Source organism: Ptychodera flava, unplaced genomic scaffold (genome assembly GCF_041260155.1).
Source record: "Ptychodera flava strain L36383 unplaced genomic scaffold, AS_Pfla_20210202 Scaffold_61__1_contigs__length_779756_pilon, whole genome shotgun sequence".
Classification (NCBI taxonomy): Eukaryota; Metazoa; Hemichordata; class Enteropneusta; family Ptychoderidae; genus Ptychodera; species Ptychodera flava.
The window spans coordinates 760996-774503 of record NW_027248383.1 but is presented as its reverse complement, the minus strand read 5'-3'; positions in this window follow the sequence as shown (position 1 = coordinate 774503).

Below are 13508 nucleotides of genomic sequence, written 5' to 3'. Positions count from 1 at the left end.
AAGTTACTGAAAGGGCAAAAATCGTGCTCGAAACACCAACGCGTGCGAAACACCATCTCCGAAACACTGCAAACAAAGACGTCCATCCGAGCGCATGTGCTGCTGTTGTTTCTGGTCTCAATACTCCCTCGGAAAAGACAAAATTACAGCTCTAATTCAGCTTTTGTGACGTGCCTGACGTGGAGTGTACGTATTGAAAAGAACATCCTACAAATACGACAGACCTACGTAGCGTAGTTGCGGTTCAGTCTCCATGGATACAAGTGCAATGTTATGTTAATATTTTGATAGCAGTAAAGTTTGAAGCAGAACTTTGAACACGGATTATGGATAAGGCACACTGCAGTCACGGTTATGGTCGCGATCTCGATCGGAAACGCAATCTTTTGATCACCGAATATTTTCATGGATTTACTGCAAGCTGCGAACGTCAAAATGAACCGGAGATCAACTTTGATAAGCCCAATTTCCCTCGCAGTCTTCCAATATCCCCTGGAAAACACCAAGGTACTTTAGTGTTGCCGATAAACAGGCTAATAAACATACAAGGCGCCTGCTGTGTTATACCGCCATTCGATCTGGCTCCCTTTCCGGAAGAAACTATTTTGAAGCCCAAAGTGGTGGACAAGAAATGAAATAAAGCATGCGCTTTTAAGACCTTTAATTGTAATAATAATTTCAAACTTGATTTTTCACAGAACTTGTTTTGCATAAAGGTTACGTGCGTCGATCCTGATATCGTGAAGTATATGTATTTCCTGTATGCAGTCATGTCACATGACATACTTTACCCAAACTTGAATAGTAAATTCCATGAGCTTGCAAAGCAAACAAATGTCAGCGTGTGAGTGTGAGAGCACATGGATAGGCAATGGCAATGTTTCAAGTACAAGTTGAGTTCCACGATAAAATTAGAAACATTCACACGGAACGACTGAGATACAGCCAGTTAGTATATCTAGTAAAAGACAATGTCGTTGTACTGAGTGAGGCCCTGATTTTACTCTCGGCCGGCCGGTGAATTTCTACTCGTGGAAATGCCCAGGTCTCCGGTATTTCATTACGACATCGTTCACAGTGCTGAGCATGCAATGCATTTCTGCGGCGATACTGGTTTGGGAAACGCCTGTCAACCATTTTTCTACGATGCTATTCTTGCCTAAAAATTCATTGTACAGCAAATCGAAATCGACAGAGAAAAAAATATTCTCACAATTTTATGAACTGGCATACCTTGATTACATCAGGGTCTCTCTATACCCTAATCCAGTGCACATACTGATCGACAACCATAGATAAGACAGCAAAACTCAGCCGAAATTTCGAGATGAACTGACACAGTGTTTTATATCGCTGTTTTAAATCAAACTGATTACACAATCTCTGGATACAAAAATGACATTTTGGTGAAATTCCAGCATCAAAAAAAATCCCAAAACGTGACATGAGGACGTCATGTGCCGATCAACAGCATTAGTCATGGACTAGTGACTGTAGAGCATAGAGAATCTGTCTATGATTGACTGCACGGAAAAGCAGTCTGCATCTTGTGAAACGAACATAGCAGTGAAAATTGTAATAGTGACCAGTAAAAACTCTTCACAGATGAAAGAATAATTGCTCCAAACTAAGAAACTTCATGTTCAGAGGATGGAAACTTTTATATCGTAGTCTTTGAATGAAAATAAACAATTCTTGACCGCGGAGTTACGTCACTTTCACCTCACGCACGCGAGTGAGGTGAATTGGGATTTGACTATACAGGACAGTGAACAATGCAGAAATTATGTTACAAAGGACAGAACTTAGTGTTTATCATTGACATAATGTTGAAACTTTGAATACTGGTGTAAAGGTTGAAAAATCCACACTTCAATATTTTGTTCTCACGGCAGTGTGACGCAAAAATGACGTGAAAAACCGCAAGTTCCCGGATGTCCGCGGTCAAGAATGGCAGATCATAGACCCTCGAGAAAGGGTCTATGGGCAGACGTAACCGTGTAATGAACTATACTATTTAAGTGACGGGGGGGAAGGGTCAAAGGATTAAGAAAGGACTGGGAAAACGTGTCATTTTCCTAACGATACGTTTCGGGAACTCCAGCGTCCCATTGTTTTGTAGTATATAACAAATGTGCCATGAGCTTCGTTGAATTTACTGATATCAAACAGCCATAGCTGTAATGGCGCAAAATGGTTTGATCCATGCAGAAGCTTGCATAGGAAGATCGAATGGAGATAGCACACCAGGCGCGCCGCATGTTCACTGACCAAACTACCTTGGTGTTTTCCACCGGATATTGGAAGATTGCGAGGGAAATTGATAGGGGCTTATCAAAGTTGACTACTAAATTCGGACCAAATCGTGTTCTAGGGAACAAAATAATGTCAAATTCTGAGTCAGGGAAACCTGCAGAGAGTGACAAATTTACAGGAGATGGAGAGCAGCCGAGCACATCGCAAGCTTGCTGCGGATCCGTAGCCCTACCATTCCCTTTGCTGGTTGTGTTGGGGACAACACCTGTCAACCATTTTCTACGATGCTCTTCTTGCCTAAAAATTCATTGTACAGCAAATCGAAATCGACAGAGAAAAAAATATTCTTACAATCTTACGTAGCCCTACCACTCCCCCAACACAACCAGCAAAGGGAGTGGTAGGGCTACGGATCCGCAGCAAATCGCAAGCTAGCTCTGCGTGGCGGGGCTGTGTGTTACCGGCGTTATAAGGGTGGGAGGTTATCACGATTGATAGGTTGCTGCATGCGACAAAGACAACACAACTGAACTGGGTGACGACCGATCGTAATGATGTTGGGAAGCGCTTCCCGGAAGGCAAATCAACATCAACACTACTGCTCCCTACAAATGTCAAGCCTGCCTCCTAATTTTGATGAATGGGGCACTTTTCAATGAACATGCAGAGAAAACACTGACGATGTATGCTAATAGTGATGTAACACAAGAATATATATCCGAACAGTTAAAAACAACTCTAGTTACTAAAACATCGTAGTGAAGCCATAAATTTGAGATCTGCGACCTCCCAAATATTACCGCCAACATCACCATGTAGGCTAAAATTAAGTTTTATGTAAAAAAGACTCGTTTGTGGGTTTTTTTTCATGAAAACGGGACTGTGGCGATGACCCCAACTTGAATGACCCGAGCGTGTTCGATATAGGCCACAAGTACCGCTGCGATATCACAGCTAGCAAATGCAGTTACGTTGTGTGTCGGTCAACGAACTTTTCAGGGAGGCAACGAACTTTATGTAGTAATAAAAGTTCAATATATTTTAATTTCAGAGAATATAATATTGCCCCATACTATTGTCTTTTCGGATAAATCCCATACATTTGGTGTAATTTTCCATGTTCAACGAACCCTGCTGATACATGTGAAGAGAACATCGTCAGTCTGCCGTTTGTATGTTCGACAGATGTGTCATGACGTTACCTCAAACATGGTGAGGAAGGAATGTGGACAATGCTATCGTCGAGACCGGCATGTGTCACAGTGAATGGAGATTCTGCTGCGATATCACAGCTTGGGGTTCAGGGCGATCAAACACTGGCCACATTTCCAGAAAAAAATATATCATACATATAAAAGGAATAAAACATAAAAGACGTCCTCGTTCAATCAAAAATCAAATGCCAGGTAACGAACATGTGATTTTACTGTTATTTTCTTTCTTTTTTTTACTTTCGTATTTACGTAGCTCTAAAAAGTTCAGGGTCGGCAGGCAAAAAAAGGGTAGGTCGGGTTATCGGAACAGCACAGTTTTTTTCCCTTTGGCCTTAAACTAGAGTCTGAACACAGCGTATTGCAGGCAATATTCGTCTAGGAGTTAATGTCATTCATGTATTAAAGTTTTTTCATGGCTTACCAGTATCGTGTCGGTGCCTATCACTTTAACCTCACTATCTTTGTACAGTATTTTCAAGATTTAACAGTACACATCTGGTCATTGCCCTCCCTAATCCCCTTATTTTGTTCTACCGATCACCAACGCGAGGCTCACTGCCTTGAGCAGTCCCTGATAGTTATCTTGTTAGCAGGTAAAAAGTAAAAAACTCTCTCTCTCTCTCTCTCTCTCTCTCACACACACACACACACACAGCTACCCTACCCTTTTTGTTGTTTTGTCGACATTAATATACCGGTTTGCGTTCGCTGCTCGATGTTCACATGTCGCGAATATCAGCTGCAGATATACGCCCGTTTATTCTCATACTCAGACAATCAAAACTTGGACGACAATGGTAATATTGCAGCTTGAGTCTCAAGGCAGGATAAACATCATATTGAGAAAATGTAACGGTTTGGAGTAAGCCATTAGCATAGTTGGCAAATATTGTTCCGCTTCCTAAGGCACTTTTTAAAATGTACAGGCAATTTATTGAATCACCATAGTGAAAGTTGTATGAATATCCCTATAGCACTAAAGCTGGTCGTGCTGCCAGTAATGGACGTGATGGAGTGATGCAGCGAACCACAGAAAAGACATAATTTTTTCATCACTTCCCCCGACAAAAGTGAGTCATACAAATTTTACATTCTGTTTTGAATTTAACTAACCGGACCGGTGTGCTAATGTAAATGCAAGAACATTTTTGTAGTCTCATTTTTAAACATTTTAACCCGGCATATTCGAACTTCGGAACCTCAATGTTACTAGTCCGCAGCTCTGAGACTGTTCGTGAATATCGGTAAACTCAAGGGCGGGTGACCCATAGTAACTATGGAAACTGGTGGTTCTTTCCGAGAACTGCATGCAACATACTGCATATTGTTCCCTTTGGCGTTGGTCATCAGTTTGACTCAGCAGCAAATAGAGTTTGTACTCGAGCGCTCTCAGAGAGTACGTGTAAACTATAGACATGTAACAAAATTCAAAGTATGAGAGTGTTCCCCTGTTGTGTTTATCGGCATTTAAACTAAAACTTTGTGGGCATATTACGGGGCATTCACGCAATATCGTTGGAAATATGTGATAGACTGTGTGTAACATTAGCTTTTCTTCTTTGCTTTAATTCACGAGCCACCAAAACGACGACTACTTACGAATTTCATCATTTATAGCATGTTTTTTGAGATTCGAGAAAAGCGGCTCTTTAGGCAACGGAATTCATAATTGCATTGTTTTACCGTTGAATACATGGTCCTGATCAATAGAGAATAACTTATGAACGCCTATTAGTGAATCAGTGAAAACAGAGGCCTGAATGTCACATGGGATGAACTGCCACCTTTAAAAAAAACTGGTTTTGGATCCGAAAGATTTGTACTTCTGTACTGTCAGATTTACACCCGTCCTTGATCGTAGAAATCAATGGTTTTGTTTGTATTCAAAGTTATCGCTCCCATGCCCTAGTAAATATAATATTGGCATTCACATACAACATGTACACAGGGGTTTCATTAAGAGCCGCAGCCGGCGAAATTGACCGGTTACTCTCACGATTTCACCGGCTACTTTTCGGAAAATTTGAACTCTTTCATAGCTAAAATATGTGTTACCTTCTGAAATGATACGGAAAAGTTTCACAAGCTGTGTAATCAAACTTTTCAACGGCTTTTGTGTGAAACAAAATTTAGAAGACGAGCGACTATTACGATCGCCTTGTACTACGATGCAGCACGGTGTTGAGTATACTGCCTCAATACAAATCGGAATTGCAACGGACGATTCTATTGGCTACCTGAATTGCTGATTCCTATGTGGTGACCTTTTTATACGGCAACGAAAACGTGCATACTACACCTGTCGGCTGTCGTTAGCTCAACTCAAAATGGTCGATGAACAAATGAAGACGGAAGCGATCGCAAGGTCAAGCTTCGCTATACGATCTTTGATTTTGAAGTGGACCAAGAAACAAACGAAGGATAATTACGTGGATTTAAACTGTTTTCGAAGGCAATGACCTGATTTTTTAATCAAGAAAAAACTTCCCGATTACAGTTCAATTTTAGTAAGCCGACGTGCGTAAATGTGAAGGTATATAACCAGCTGGACGTATGATATGTACTGCTTTTCGGTCTATCGACGCCAATAAGAATGTCGCCCAGAGTGGTTTAAAATACGATCAGACCTCTAAATTCACTTCAAAAACGGTCGTCAGGTTAAATCCAAATGTGAGCTTCTGAACGTACAAATTTTCATATCCTATATCAAGGTTCTTACTTTGCATACCCATATAGTCAGATAACTTTGAGGGTCTTTGATTCTATTTGCGAAATATGGTAATGATGGTCATTTTTTATCATTATTGTGATACAAATTATCCTTTTTACCTCCCCACTAGTGGTATAAAAGTCCTTCATCTACAGATTTCAATACCAAACATCAGGGTTCTTAATTTTAAGCATAACATTATACATTAATGAAAAGTTTCTCATTTACTGTGCTTAAAATATGAGTGTTTCATCCAGGATGGCATCAACAAGGGGGATTTTACCCCTTTACCAGAAATTTCAGGGACATTTCATCAGTTCATGTGTTCTACTTGTACCTCTAAGGTGTGACTGGCACCATTTCATTGGGGGTGGTCCCCTATGACAAATTGGGGGTGCCAACATTTCAACAGAGGGGGAATCCCCTATCCCCCTGTCTAGATGTAACACTGTATAATATCATCTACATATCAAATTTATATCATTAATAATAGTGAATTATTATAGTTTACCTCCTAAAAGCATAGAGGCTCTAAAGACTTCAGTTTTCTTTGTTCAAAATATCGTCAACATTACCACATTTTATCATTTTTAATTATGAATTATCATATTTAGGCCTAATCTCCCAGGAAAATGGCTTTTATGATATGAACACAAATTGCCCTTGACAATTCTCCTGAAAATACTAGAAATTCAAGTGACTGTGAGCTGTAAAAAGTGAATTTTAGCTCATTTATCAGGGTTTCCGGCCTTCGGCCGGGAGGGGGAATACCCCCTCTCGGACCCTCCCCCGACGACGACCGCTTTGTGGTCATGGCAGCTGCAAGCCGCCTACTTTTCCATTCTGGCCCCCTACTTCAAAACTTAATGAAACCCCTGGTACAACGATTAGCTCTGCATGGCCGCGAAGCTCAGTGTTCTGTGCACATTGGCTAGCATTGGCTATAGGCAACGTTTCGAGCACCCATGATTCTGTCGTGTTCGGTGAGTGTACTATCGAGTAATACGTTGTGCGATAACGCGAACAAAGTAAACTGCACGGTATTCTCGAGTTGTCTTATTACGCCGCGGCAGTGCCCTGGCATTCAAACAGCATATCAAATACAACTAGTTTTATTGTGTTGGTAAATAAGAAGGCTGTGACATGTAGCTAACATTGGATATGTGGCAGGTATTGCTTTTTTAATAGTTTTATTTACAATGAGTTCGCGATCTCTTAATTACAGACATTATGATCACCCTGCAAAATCTGCCCAGAACAAATGCCATAAGTACACACATATCCACCACTTGCAGGGGACTGTGTTGATCGGGTTGCGAGTGAGACACTACTGCAAGACTCACAGATTGAGAAGGATGAAATGAGGGACTTCAAACTGGTTGTATAATGCCAACAATGAACGTGACAGAGCGATAAGATAGCCCTGCGTACGATGCTGTGTGTTCCGCTGTGGTGAGCGGGGCTATTAGCTGTAGCGGAACACACAGCATCGTATGCAGGGCTAAGCGATAAGACTGACCCGAGTCCAGGGACTGCGTGTAATGCTTTGATCGCTAATGCTGGCGAGTCATCAGTTGAAATACACACTGGTTTTGGCTTTACATTCCTTAAGTTATCTCTGTTTGCAAAGTCAAGACAAAAAAAATTGAGCATCCTACTTATATCAAGAAGCATTTTAACACAGAATATTAAGATATCTAAACCTACAGTTGTAAAGTTATTCTCGGTATTTGTCAAAGACGCGTGGTGTAAAATAACTCGCATTCCTTAATCAGAAAGCATGTATTGGCCTGCATATTGCTCCTTTGAGCCTTGGATTTCAATGGCCCGCCCGTAAACGTCAATTAGCTACCAACCTGAAGATAGTTCAGCGACGTTAATCTTGTCATTTTGATACAGTATAATCTATCAATCATTAAACTCAGCATCAGATTGCATCAACAAAGTTCGCAGTTTTATGCCCCTCTCCATGTATTTTTTAAATCAAACACGTTTCCAGGAAAACTGGCCCACCAGCGAGACAGCGCACTGAGCCCGAAAGCCACGCAAGAAATGCTATATCGAATCGGTGCCAGCGCCCGTCACGTTTCCCATGCACACATTTCTATTGGTCATACAATCCAAGTTTCCTCTCCGGCTTCTCGTCAAACCGTATTTGAAGATGCTCTCTAGATGGGGCCGGGACCCAATGATGATGAAGTGCACAAACCATGCGCATGGGAAATTGCCTGAGAGTACTTTCTGACATTTCAAAGAGAGTCAATGTCCAAAAGAGTGTTGTTTTTATGTGTGGACATCGCCTTTCGGAAATACCATGCCATCAATATCTCCCCAGCATAAATCGACCTTGTTAGGCGCCGTAGTGCTGACAATATTTGTTGACTATTTCTCATAACATCTTGTCAACTATCCGCGCTAGTACACGGACCACGTCGTTACATGTATAGGTTGGCGTTTCCCTAATGACAGTACCCATAGGTTCGGTATTAATCTGTCAATTTAGGATGGATGTTTAATATGACAATACTTTGATTTATCAACTGATAGAGTGGAAAGGATCACTAAATTTTAGGCAATGGAAGATGACAATATTCCGATTGATTCACATCATAAGAAAGACTGACAGTAATTTCGGGAGTCGTTTTTCTTTCCAAATACAGGATGAGAAAATCCTTATTTAACAAGTTGACATTGTGACGTCTTTTGAGTGGAAGGACACTGTAGAAGGGGAAGATGCGACTCTTCAAAATGTAAAGTGTTTCAACTCAAAACGAATATCTGATCAGCAAAAAGAAAAGAATGCCGATATAAACCCAAGCTGAAAAACCTGTAAAAACCGAAATTTTGGCATGCATTACACAACAACAGCGTTTTGTCACAATAACTGACCGACGTTAAGACGTATCGCGCTATCAAAAGTCTTTCACCTTTGTTTATCGATGTACCTTTGTTTATCGATGTAAAGCAGAATGATTTTGAAAGAAACTAAAACACCTAGCGGCATTTTGTTCCGATACACGATAATCATTCACTGCTGGAAGGATGTTCATGTCTTACCGGAGCACAGCGGTCGCATACTTTCATTTTCCCATACAGAAGCAAAAAAGGGGTCAGTCGGAAGGACACTCTACATAAAAAACTCACCCTTAAACCATGTTGATGGGCTTTTTTCCCATTAATTACGTGCATTTACAAAATTCTGGGATTCGAAACTGCATGGTGATTATGAATACGACATTTTCACCTGTTAACGATTTCAACTACGACGACAACTCAATTTCCGAGCGTCTAACGAGTTGCTTTCGAGTCAGCGCGAACTGTGAAACCTTGACGCCAAAAGAGTAATTCGACAAAACTCTGCCGTATTCCAAACCCATCATTCTAATGTTTTGCGTTTCAACACTTTTGACTCAATTTGCAATTATTTTCCAATATCATTCCGAGACTTGGTACAGAGACTTGAACACGCACTGTACCGTGTGACTCGCGCGTCCTGTCACTGGTAAGAGAGACTAAAATGTCATCGGAGAGCGAAACATATTTGTGCAGTACCACAGTGGAAGATCTATGTCACAGGTTTTGATGTCATATTATTAGCATCCACTTATTAACGATAACCCATGTTTGACGAAATAATTTTGGTGACAGAAAATAAAACAGGTAGGAGTTTGGAGGAACCGGTAATTACAAAATTACTAAAAAACGTTTCCTCGGCTGCTGATTTTCCTTTTTGACCACTTCTGAAGTAGGAGAGAAAAACAGAATGTACAAGGTCTATATTCAGAAAAGAGTGTGTGAACATGGAGACACGTTCATATAGTTTTTAACGACTGATACGTGTAACCCTTGGCTATGCGTCTTTTTTATTAAATAGAAACAAAAATATCGATACTTATTGTCATGATTGAAAGCATTAACCTTGACAATGTGAGGAAGGAGAGAACTTCAACTATATGGCAAGTTAACTTTGTATACCGGTATGCTGCACTGGAGACGTGGATGTGGATACATCGCCCGGCGAAACTCGATAGTACGCGTGTAGAACATGTCCAGAGGCCTGGCGATGCAAATCGTCAGTAAAGAGAGGCACTTGTTTTCCGTGGCGATCTCATTCATGCTTAGACTTGGTTCCAGTCGATGAATTTAAAAAAAAGAAAATCATTTGTAATAGTTTCTCTTCTGTCTCTCGCATCTCATACAAATTTATTTGGAATTTGGCAGTCCAGGCCATGATTCCTAGCGATTGAATGCATTAACTTCGAGTATGCGCAGTATAGTAAGTTTTCTGCCGGATTCACCTATATGATTTGGGGAGAAACTCCCCTGTATATAGCGTTCACCCCACTCACGCGTTTTCACATGAAACATAACACAAATCATCACGTTAACCCCATTCAACATTCACAAATCACCGACTTGCACCAAGTCTAATTCACACTGTACAATACAGACATCATCTGAAGAGAGGCACGTCACAAGGCGTCTGACATAAGCCCGACCACAGTCCCTCTGTGCCTCGACATACTTTTGACGGCAGTGGCTCAAAAGCCGCTATGTAAGTGGTAATAAGCAAAGTCCCAAATCATCACGTTAACCCCATTCAACATTCACAAATCACCGACTTGCACCAAGTCTAATTCACACTGTACAATACAGACATTGTCTGAAGAGAGGCACGTCACAAGGCGTCTGACATAAGCCCGACCACAGTCCCTCTGTGCCTCGACATACTTTTGACGGCAATCAAAAGTGGCTATGTAAGTGGTAATAAGCAAAGTCCCTCCCTTGACACAATACTGAACAGAAATAAATCGGGACCTTTAAATTATGACATGGCACAAAAATACGTTGCGAATGGTAAGATATCAGTTTATTATTGTCTGAAAAGTATGAGGGGTTACCACAAAAGTTTAATTTATAGAAAATAACTTGGTTTGTGACTTTGGCTTCAACCCCACTAACCATTTGTATTATTTAATTTGAGTCATAGAAACACTATAATGAGATTAAAGTCATTGAGATTGCTAACACAATTAACAAATGTCCCCATCGAGCACAACAACAACAACACCATCGTCATGATCAACAACGACAGATTTTATAATTTTAATAACAGGTACCAAGCAAAAACCGCAAACCTCCTTTTTTACTTTTGCATGCTCCACCAATACAAGGAGAAATTACCCAAAGCGCAGGTTCTAAGCGCATATAAAGTATTAAATATCAAAACACTATGATCAGGGTAGGAAAGTCGACCTTGAATTTGGCAAGGAAGGCAGCGGCATAGTGTCAAAAGTATGTGCCGTAAAGCTTATGGCTTTTCAAGTTTTAGAAAACGTAGCTAGAGAGCATCATGGAGGTCTCTTCCTACCTCAATGGAGCGAGTAAGGCACTCCTTGACAGCGAAAATGTTCGTGGTGTATTGCTGCCACAAGAAAATATCTTTGCTGACAGTTAGGGATAGGAATTTTGTGAATCAGCTCTGTTAAAGTAAAATTCGCGAGTATTTTCGGTGTATTGTACATTGTCAACAAACCAGATCGAGAAGACGCTCATATCCAATCGAGTCTGTGTACTTCCGCATTCATATGTTTCAAATAACACGCAACTCTTATCGCGATAATTTCGGATTATGAGCATTTAACTTGATCGTCAGTGAAATAAAAAAGTTGTCTCTCCATATCAACAGGGTGTACATACGATAGTTTATGGGTCCGTTTACATAATAGACGTGAACATTTGGATTCATGATCCCGTGCCCGGGATCCCGTGGCATGACTCACTGACGTCTTTTAGTGTATGACCCCTGACCCGAGCGCTACCCGAAGACGCGCGCGTGAGCATCGCCTACTAAATTCAAGCGTAAATCTAATGTATAAGCGTTGGAAATCAACCATATTTAACTTAAAATCGAAAGTCTAATTGCACATATTTTTCATGTCTGAGAGTATTTTGCTTTTGAACTTGCTGAACCAGACTTTTGTGCTGTTGTCTACAGCGCTGATCGCGATTTCAGGTTTGTTACTATAACTGCACACGCTCGACTTTGTTGGTTGTGCGGCTCCGCGACAAACACGAGTATACGATGACGTCAAACAGAAAAATAGCATGGGATTATATATTTATCACATGAACAGTCCTACTGTTCATTTGACGTAGTGGATCAAAGTTATTGTAACAAACTGCATGAATTTCGTCGCGATTTGTGTTTTACTTATGCGGATTACTCTCATTTAACGAGTAAGGTGTAAACTCGGAGATACGTCATAAAACCCACCAAGCTGAAATTTCGATAAATCGAATGGTATCTCCACCACCAGACGTACGAATTCGGTCACGTGGACGAGTAAATCAGTTATTTAGAATATTTAAAAATAGATTGATGAAGTAAAGGCAACGACACAATCGAAACAGTATTTCTCATTCTCAGAGATGCCGTAGTGAAAATATCATACAAGTTTACGACCTTGGCGAGCGCAAAATTCCACTCGATGACACACAGAGTGTACTGGTCCTTACATGTTTATGCCTACAACGGTGCCGTCACCGGTCTCTGCTGGTGTCAGCTCGTCCGATCCCGATCTCGGTCCTCAACGATTTCGTCTTACGGACTTTGATGTTATCTCGCCGATGAATACATCCTTGATTTGTTACTTGACGGAAACTCTGTTTTAAGTGTTGTCTGAGTCAACTTTCAAAGTACATCGGATTCCACAGCGCTGCACTGCTTAGCCCCACAGTGCTGCACTGCTTAGCCCTACAGCTCGACAGAGCAAGTATGTCTTCGCTGCAGCCTTTACTACGCCGTGCTGCAGGTTTGATTCCTCGAGCGAGAATTCAGGAATTTTTAGTGTGATGAAAGAAATTTATGCTTGTAGCTCCAAAGTCACTTTCCCGAAGATTATACTGTACTTATTTATAGTATTCAGTTGAACTTAAGCTGAGGTGTAGATTTCGGGTTTATCGGCAACCGGGATCGCCCATCGTCGTAAACCACGCGCCTCTTTACGGCAACAGCTCAGCGCTACCCGTCAAGATTTTTGCGTAGGTCAGCGGAGCGGAAATTATTGCTCTGGCTTGCGAGAATGGGATCGCCAGGTACGATATCCACATATTTATCGAGCCTCACGACTCGACTGGAGCTTAGCCGCGACGTTACTGAGCCATTAAAATAAAACGATCGACGGTATGCCCATTTGATTCTCAGGAAAAGCTATAGTTTTAGCAACTCAAAATGTCATGGACAAATACATGTGAACTGGCCCGAATCGCCCCCTGTGTGACATAGAACAGGACGGATAAGAAATCTGAATTACTCCATGCAGTTC